General features: G+C 39.2%; 1 pseudogene; it reads left to right on the plus strand.

Moving 5' to 3' along the window:
- The first annotated feature begins 208 nt into the window (after positions 1 to 208).
- LOC114163440 lies at positions 209 to 8,026 on the plus strand (annotated as a pseudogene).
- Positions 8,027 to 8,428: the final 402 nt, after the last annotated feature.

The following is an 8,428-nucleotide window of genomic DNA, read 5'->3' on the forward strand; positions in this document are numbered from 1 at the left end:
TTATCAAATAAGAATAAAAACCTAATTTTGTTAAAATAACTTTAATCTTTACAAAGTAACATCCGAAAATGAAACATTTTATTATATGACGTAATTTAAAAAAATAAAAAACATAAAGCAGGGATCAAGCATGCACAGTTCATACGCGGTTCTTTCCTTATTTAACGACCCAGTTCTCCTCCTCCACTTTTTTGGAATCCCTCTCTCTCTCTACCTTCCTTGGTGATTTTTCAAGAAAGTTTCGTTCATGATCTGCAATATCCGAGGCTGGTTGTTTGGTGGTTGCATGGTAACGGAAAAAGAGAGGAAAGAGCAACGATGAACAGCGACTTCTATAGACTCGCAGTGTCATCGCACTTCAGCAATTTCCCCAAATCCTTCTCCCTGCGAAAGAAAGTGCCATGGTGGTACCAAATCCTAAACCCTCAATCCAAGTTCGTGGCCAAATGGAACCGCACCTTCTTCTACGTCTGCATCGCCGCACTCTTCCTCGACCCTCTCTACTTCTATTTCCCCATCACGGGAGACAAGGCCTGCATGCAGACCGACCTCGTCCTCGGAGTCTTTGTCACCTTCTCCCGCACCGTCGCCGACCTCTTTTTCCTCTTCCACATGGTCCTCAAGTTCCGCACCGCCTACATCGCTCCCACCTCTCGCGTTTATGGCCGCAAAGAACTCGTCACAGATCCTCGTGACATCGCCTCACGCTACCTCAAACATGATTTCGTTGTCGATCTCCTCGCAACCCTTCCGCTTCCTCAGGTCTCCTTTCTCATATTCCTTCCACTATTCAACCTAAGAAACCGGACACAAAATGGATAGAAATGAAAACTTATATGCGATTCGTTTTGAGATTTTGGAAATGGTATTTGATGTAATTTGTTTCTTGTACGCAATTCCAGATAGTGGTCTGGTTCGTGATTCCGGCGGTGAAAGATTCTACGGTGGCTCATGTAAACCACACCCTGTCTTTGATTGTGCTCATTCAGTTCATTCCGAGGTTGTTTCAGATTTTTCCTCTGCAACGGAGAATCTTGAAGACTGGTGGACTTGTTGCCAAAACTGCCTTGGCAGGAGCCTTATACAATCTTGGTTTCTACATGCTCGCCAGCCATGTAACTGTTCATATCTACTACATTTCTTGTTGTCAAATTTCATTTTGAAATGCAATTGGAAATGAATAAAGTAATATTACTTACTTGATATTTTTGTTTATATTTTGAAAGGAAAATGATATACTGACCCCTTATTTTGACTCCACACTTGACTCCCTAACGTGGCATGCACAGGTGGAATTTATTTTTGAAATTAAAAATAATTTTTTTGAAGCATTTTACTGACGTGGCAGGTTTTGGAGAGTGGGTTTGGGCGTGAATATTGAGCGGGTCAGAATCACGTTTTGGAGAGTGGGTTTGGGCGTCAAAATTGAAAGGGTTGAAAATTAGGTTTTCGTGTGGAGAGTGGGTTGCGCAAAGACAACAAAAACGAAAAAAGGGAAAAGAAAGAAAGAAAGGAAAAACCCACTCGAAGGGAGAAAGAAGAAAGGAGAAAGGAAGAAAGGAGAATACGTGACTCCATACGAAGAGAGAAGACAAAGGGAGAAGACGTTCCTCCTAGAGTTAGGGTTTTTGTTCATCTCCATTGTTGGATTCAGCTTCGTGGTTCGTAGGTATGTTTTATTTTTGTGCGTTTCTCCACTACGACAACAGGTTTGTGGTATTTTTTTCCGAAGTCGTCATTGTGGGTTTTTCGGTTAAGGAACTGAGATTTTTTTTTGGTTTTCGCCGGCATAGTCGAGTCAGTTATTATTTAAAGACAAATTTAACATCTATCTTGTACAGGTGAATGACCACAACACTGTAATCGAAGACGAAGCTTGCGAAGTTAGGGTTTTTGGTGCTTTCAGTTGTTCGATTCAGGTGGTGGTTGGTAAGTTTGTGTTATTTTTCCTTTTCTTTGATTTTGGTGCTTTGATAGGTTCATGAATACTAGTTTTCTAACTAGGTTGATGAAATTTGTCTTATTTTATTGTGATGACCTGTTTGCTCACAAGTGATGACCTGTGCTGCATTTTGTGCAATAATGTGGTTTGACTCAATTTTGTGAATTCATACTAGTCAATAGTTGATTATGGGGTGATTAAGTATGGGTAATATACGTTCATTTGTAGTTATTTCTTTGATGTGTTTTCATACCCAAGTGGGTTAAACTTGTATGATTTATTGATGATGACTTGTATGCATCCAAGTGATGAGTTGTGCTGCATTTTTTGCAATCATGTGGTTTGACTCAATCTTTTTGATCTTCCATACTACTTTATTCCATAATTGATTATTGGGTGGTTCTGTTTGGATAATGTGAGTTAATTTGTAATTATTCCTAAGATGTTGTTTCATTGCCAACTTGATTACACTTGTGTGATGTATGAGTGATGACCTGTTTGGTCACAAGTGATGATCTGTGTTGAATTTTATGGAAGCGTGTGGCATGACTGAATTTTTGTGATCTTTCATGTGATAGCACTCAATAGTTGATTATGGGGTGATTATGTATGGGTAATATGCGTTCATTTGTAGTTATTTCTTTGATGTGGTTTCAAACCCAAGTGGATTAAAGTTGTATGATTTATTGATGATGACTTGTGTGCATCCAAGTGATGAGTTGTGCTGCATTTTTTGCAATCATGTGGTTTGACTCAATCTTTTTGATCTTTCATGTGATAGCACTCAATAGTTGATTATGGGGTGATTTAGTATGGATAGTGTGATTTCATTTGAAATTATCTCTTTAATGTGGTTTCATTGCCAACTTGATTACACTTGTGTGATGTATGAGTGATGACTTGTTTGGTCACAAGTGATGATTTGTGTTGAATTTCCTGGAAGCGTGTGGTATGACTGAATTGATGTGGTTTCATTGCCAACTTGATTACACTTGTGTGATGTATGAGTGATGACCTATTTGGTCACTAGTGATGATTTGTTTGATTTTTTTCCTAAATCTGTCATCTATATTGATTGAAGTTTGTTGTGAATTGTTTCAGGTTGTTGTAGATGTTGTTGCCTCTGCAAAAGAGCTGACCAATCCCTTCGTTAAAGAAGGTTTTGAGGTATATGGACGTCAAACTAAGGGTACTAAAATAGTTGACTTAATTAAAGCTGTTGAACAACAAGAAAGTGTGCTAGGGGAATTGCAAAAAGAACTTGAAGACTTGAATGCAATGATGATTGAGAGGAAGAACCAGCGCCAGCATCAACAGGGCAAAATGAAGTTTTCTGAGTTTGGTGAAGCAAGTGCTGGTCATTCGCAAACACCTAATTCGAACCACCCCACTGGCAGCATTGAATTTGGCAATTCTGGTGACAAGGGTAATGTGGAAGAAGTTCATTTTCCAAATCAGGAAGCACAAGAATCCGAACAAAGCAACATGTATATGCGACGAAGGGATGGTACTCGGTTGCGTGTTAGGAGTATGGCAATAAGAACTCTTTTTGTAACATTTAATCTGAGGAAGCGCCATAAGTAGTTGATTTAGAGATTTTATGTTTGTTGTAATTTGGATTTGTATTGCTAAATTTGGTATTTTTTATGTTTAGACATTGTTGACATGATTGATGACAATTTCCTTGTTTGGTTTAGTCATTCATTTATGGAATTCTGAGTGGTTTATGTTAAGTGATAGTTGGATGTTGTTCATCTTAATTTTGATTGAGTGCAACTAAATTTTATAACAGGTGAACAGCGAATACATATGTGGTCCAAAATTTAGTAATATTGGTTACCACACAGATGACAAATCAGTAATTATGTGCAAGATGTTGTTCACAGGTCAACACTTAATATATGATTGATCTACATTTAAAAATCTGAAAGTTATTATGTCCAATTTTTTGGACCAAATCACTATTTAATTGTTCTTGAGTCATCATATAATTTGATTACAGATAACAAAAATATCATGTTGGAGTTGTGGATGAATTATGCCACACGTAGTTTGTTGTTGTTTAATATTTTTCATATACGCAATAAAGGTGTTATATTTCATTAAGTATGGAGTAGTTATTATCAATTATCACACACCTACTTTGGTAAGGTTTACTTTCGTAGAATTTATGTTAGCAGAGACCACGAATTTGGAAGGTGTGCAAAATGTTTATTGTAGGTCAGCACTTAATGATTCATTGATAATCAATTATTATTGTCAATGTTAGGCATGTATGTTATGTTCCACTTGTGCCACAATTTTCCCACAGATTCATCATGGGCAGTAACCTACATTAAATTTTACTCTATTTATGTGATTGATTGTAAGTGAGTTTCATACTATAACCTTTTTCATAGATCAGAAATTATGAATGTGTGCAAAATCTTTATCGGTGATCAACAGTTAATCGTACATAGATGATCATATAATAAGTTAAACTGACAGTTACATGGATACCACAGTGATAAAATAAGTTTAATATCATAGATGTAGTAGATCATTCCAACAGTGCCATGAAAATTAAAATTAACAACAGAACCACTAAATTTAAAAATAAATAACCTAAAAATTGAAGACATTAAACAGTCATGAGTTACTAAAGTGATATATTATCCAGAACAGAAGATTGCACTTTAGAACTCTCCCTAACCTCCAGACATGGAATATTTGTGGATGGAGGAACCATCCTCTGCAGTATATCCTCCACATTAGCAGTGTTAGTAGGCTCGACGTTGGGCTGCAAATTGGGTCCCATATTTGTGTTGTCATTTGCGTTTGGACTGGAATTTATACTGGGCTGGGCATTGGTTTCCACATTTTGTTTCCGAGGGTATTATACTGACATCAGTGTAAGCTGGCATGCTTTTCCTATCAAATCTTTTGACGCCGTCCCATATCTCAAGATACTTCAACACCATAATACCACAATCATGCCTGGCAATGGTTAACAAAACATTTATTGAGAGCTTCCTAATTACATAACCAAATTCATTTCTTACCCTACTACCCTACTTACATCAACATCAAATTCAACACATTTACCAACCATACTAAGACCTAGGCAGATACAAACATCATAAACCGATAACCCCACCAAATGTTGACCTACACGAATGTATTCCCCTTGTGGAACCCATCTACGCAACACTTTCCTCAACAAAGGACAATTTATTTCCAATGCGTTGTCCACCTCCAAACACCATCTAAATGGTGTTTCCTGGATCCGCTTACGGTAGGTGTCTTTTAGTACATTGTTTACTTCAACAATGTACTTGCTTTTGCACTTATGCACAATTCGCACCTATAGCACCATGAACAAAATATTATTTATTATAAATAATAAAAAAAGTTAAATCACTTAAAGATTCCAATTATACCTTATCAACATTTTTCACCACCTTCTTCTTCTTCCCCTTATTGCCTGCTTCCAGAATACATTTGCGTTCATGTTTACTAGATATCTTACTTAAAAATCCTAAATAACATACCAAGTTCATTGAAATTCATCAAACATATATCCACAAAGGACCAAATATAACTAAAAATTTATCACATGCACCAAAGTAAATAATATCATAAACAATTATTGACTGCTATAACAAAATGGATAAAAAATTGGATTAATAAACTGATTGCAAAAAATGTATCACAGGTCATCACTTGGGTGCACAAAAGTCATCACCAACAAATCAGACATCTTTAACCCCACTTATTACAAATCACATCTTATTAACCAACGTCATTCACCCCAAAAACACGAATTGACTGTTATAGTCTGAGTTCAAAAAATTCAGTAAAACCACATTGTTACAAGAAATGCTGCACAGGTCATCACTTAGTTGCACACAGGTCATCACACACAAAATGTGACAGATTTAATATACCTATTCACAACTAAATGCTGCTTATAAGAAAGTGATACTAAACTGTGCAAAATGTTCTTAAGATGATACTAATCTATATTGTAGACTTATGCTCAGTGTTGTTGATTCATGTATTCATAAGCTTTAATTTCTTTGCAGTCTAAAAAAGCACACATTTTGTGGTTTAACAGATTTATTATTGCAATGAGAACAAAAGTTTAGGCAAGAGGTTCAGGACTGCCATTAATAAACAGTTCAGCAAATTACTACTCAGGTCTCCATACACGGTTGAACTCCTCTACAGCAAACGCCCTCCCTGTCCGCAAACCCTAACCCTTTCAAGGTTTAGCCGCCACACAGATTCTGTTATCTTCCTTCGCCAGAATAACCCCTCCAGAAACCGCTGCCCTTGCCGGTGAAAATAGAACCTACAACTGCGACCACAAAAGGGGGTGAAGTCAAAACTCATACCAGTGAGCGCGGGGGAGAAAGGAAAGAATGTTAAAATTTTTTACCAATAAACCCTTTGCCATCTACAATGCACACCCTGCCGGTGAGAAGACAGTTTTCGTGCGGCGACTGTTCAGAGACAAGAGAGTATGGGTAAGACGGAGTGCGTGGGAGAAGGAGAAAATAGAAACGCTTAAACTCCTCCGCTACAAGCCACTTCTGTAAAATGCTTCAAAAAAATTATTTTTAATTTCAAAAATAAATTCCACCTGTGCATGCCACTTCAGGAGTCAAGTGTGGAGTCAAAATAAGGGTTCCGTATATCATTTTCCATTTTGAAATGTTGTGGTCAGTGTAGGTTCTGGGAGCTACGTGGTACGTAGCTTCAATTCAGAGGCAGTACGAGTGTTGGAGAATAACATGCAGAAAGGAGATGAACAGAACGCACTCCCCATCCTGTAGTCCTTCGTTTCTGGATTGTGCTACCATCGACTACCGTGAAAGGCAAGCTTGGTTCAAACGCACCAGAGTTCTCAGTGATTGCGACGCCCTCAATAACAAAAACGAGTTTCAGTTTGGACTTTTCGCTGATGCTTTCACCGATCACGTTTCCTCATCAAGATTCATCCAAAAATACTTCTACTGCCTCTGGTGGGGTTTGAAGAATCTAAGGTACACTCATGTTCCATATTTGATGTTAGATATAATTTTGGTTTGAGATTGAAGAGATCATTACGATTCTCTAGTTCGTTGTGTTGTGAACCCCTTTTCCCATGTGCAGTTCATACGGACAAAATCTTCAGACTAGCACTTACATTGGTGAAACATTGTTTTCAAGTTTCATATGCATCGCAGGTCTAATCCTCTTCGCGCATCTCATTGGTAACATGCAGGTAAAAAATACAAACCCTGTCGAAACTCAATAAAAAATATGTTTGAAACTTCATACTAACAATTTGGGTTGATTTTTCACTTTTTTGAAAAAAAAAAGAATTATCTGCAATCTACAACTGCAAGAATTGAAGAGTGGAGACTTAGACAAAAAGATACATAAGAGTGGATGAATCACCGACAGCTTCCACCTGAACTGCAACAACGTGTTCGAAGGTTTGTTCAATATAAATGGCTGGCCACCAGAGGAGTAGACGAAGAAGCCATTTTGCTTGCTTTGCCTTTAGACCTTCGCCGCCAGATTCAGAGGCATCTCTGTCTCGACATTGTTCGTCGGGTAAGTATCTTCTTATCACTACAAAAAAATGTGTGTTACGTATGTGAATGAAACATTGTTTTTTTTTTTTTTGGTGAAACATATTCGTGGTGGTGTTGATTGATTCAGGTTCCATTTTTCGGGCAAATGGATGACCAGCTTCTGGACGCGATATGCGAGAGGCTGGTGTCATCGCTGAACACGAAAGACTCGTACATCGTGAGAGAAGGCGATCCAGTGAAGGAGATGCTCTTCATCATCAGAGGGCAGGTGGATAGCTCCACCACCGACGGTGGCAGAGTAGGGTTTTATAGCTCCATCACCCTCCGTCCGGGGGACTTCTGTGGCGAGGAGTTGCTCACCTAGGCCCTCATGCCTAGTGCAGAATTCCCATTTTACCTCGCCTTATATGCCTCGGTTGGCCAGGAACCGAAGCATATAATGGCGCGGTGGCATTTTTGCAACTAGAGCCAAGTTTTAGGCCTCGGTTCTCTAAATACCCAGAGCCAAAGAGGGGTATAGGCCCCGGTTCGCTCAAAACCGGTGCCAAAGAGGGGTATAGGCCACGGTCCAGTAGGACCCGAAGCCAAAAAGTGGCTGGAAATCAGGGTATAGGCCTCGGTCCAAGGAGACCCGGTGCCAAAAGGGGGTTAATGGCTTCGGTTCCTCTAACAACCGAAGCCATAGGGTTTATTTAGGGTTTGAAATTCCTGAACCCTTCTTCCTCCCTGCGCCAGCGCCTCCATAGGGTTCCTCTCTCTGTCGCTCTCTCTCGCGCGGTCTCTCTCTCTCTCTCGCTTTCTTTCGTCACCGACAACGGCGTCAACCGCATCTCCAGCAACAACGACGACCGCATCGCCTTCGCCCTCGACCTCTCCCTCCTCCTCCGCGACCTCCGCATCACCGTCGCCATCGCCTCCGATT

The sequence above is a fragment of the Vigna unguiculata genome, chromosome 9 (assembly GCF_004118075.2).
Source record: "Vigna unguiculata cultivar IT97K-499-35 chromosome 9, ASM411807v1, whole genome shotgun sequence".
NCBI classification, from domain to species: Eukaryota; Viridiplantae; Streptophyta; class Magnoliopsida; order Fabales; family Fabaceae; genus Vigna; species Vigna unguiculata.